Here is a 1,567-nt window from a genome sequence, read left to right on the forward strand (position 1 = left end):
GTGTTATATCTTCACATTGTGATAAGGTCATGTAATGCACATTAGATATGACTGTATGACATGGTACACAGTTCATCATCTACTTCTGTGCTTGATTATTTTTTTGTTTAATATAAAACTTGTACAATTTTTAAAAAAGAAAATAAATTCTAATATTCTATTTATCATGATCTATCATGTAATGTGCCTTATAGTGTCCTATATAGGTATTCTTTTTTTCCCCTAATATTGCTGTATAGTTTGTATTCTCTATTTGTTTAGAGTTTTTTTTTTAAGTTGTGCTTGTCATTTGTTTAGTAATATTATTTTCTGTCAAGATTTGTAAGAATGCCTAGGAAACCACAGTACAACATTATATGGGAACCCCCGAAAGATGTTGGAACTAATGCCGACACTGAAGAGATTACGGTAAGTGTTCATGGTTAACCTTTCTTTACATAACCTTATGTGAAAATTATGTAGCATTCAATTCTATTCATTAAGCCATTTTGTAACTTTTTTCGTGAAAACTTACTAGTTTATGAATTCAATTAATATTCTAAATTAATTCTTGTTCAATATAATTCTAAATGATTTCATATTGCCTTAAGGTTGGATTCATTATTAGAGGAGTTCGGATATCACGTGAGCAACCACGTGATAGAGCTCCTCCATTTTCGTCCTTAGCTAATAGAGCTCCAGCATCCTGTGTCAATGAACCACTTTGTGCTCCGCGCAACGATAAAAGGCTTGCGCCTTCAAGTATAGCTGATGACCCTCAAACTCCCACAGAACGCACAGAGACTCGGTATCGTGATGAAGTGGATGATAACCAATCAGAGGATGAGGACTACGACCCAGTGGCGGATGAAGTTCCATCGTTTGATGACCAAATTGATGACTTGTTTGCTGCTCAAGAAGCCGAATGTCAGAACAACAACGAGAAACGCAAATATACAAATTACTGGAAAGTTACTGTCATCGGTATATTTTTTTCCTCCTAATTTTGTAAATATTTATTTTCAAAGTCCTTTACTTCTATTTTTCTTTTGTGCAATGATTAGATAGTAATTTTTTTCATACACTTCTTAGAGGACGACGTGAGAAAAACTTCTAAACTAAACGTGAAGGAAGCTATAGCACTTCCTTCCAATACAAAGATAATAACTCCCATTTAAAAAAGAGTTGCAACCAATTGATCAGGTAGCTGGCTCATTAAGTGGTTTCTTAGAGAGTTTGGGCGCTGATTATTCATACTTTCCAATATGTGAAGAGAGTTGGAAGCACGTCAACAAAGCTAAGAAGGAACATGCATACGACATGATTAAGGTACATCTTTAAGTTTCAACATATTAAGCAAATTTAGTATTCAATTTTTTTTGGGTAAGAACTTTTGCATGGGTAAATTATATTACTGGTTTAAGTTTTCATATTTCATTTTTCGTATGTTTATGTCAGCATTTCTATATTATACATAACTGCGACTTCTTGTACTGGATTTGAGTGTTATACTTTTTCAATTTAAAGTACCTTGTTTTGGTTGTGGATGTTCTTCAAATTACCAGTCTTATGCATGTTAGTTGGTTTT

The sequence above is a fragment of the Arachis ipaensis genome, chromosome B08, assembly GCF_000816755.2.
Source record: "Arachis ipaensis cultivar K30076 chromosome B08, Araip1.1, whole genome shotgun sequence".
In the NCBI taxonomy this organism is placed as follows: Eukaryota; Viridiplantae; Streptophyta; class Magnoliopsida; order Fabales; family Fabaceae; genus Arachis; species Arachis ipaensis.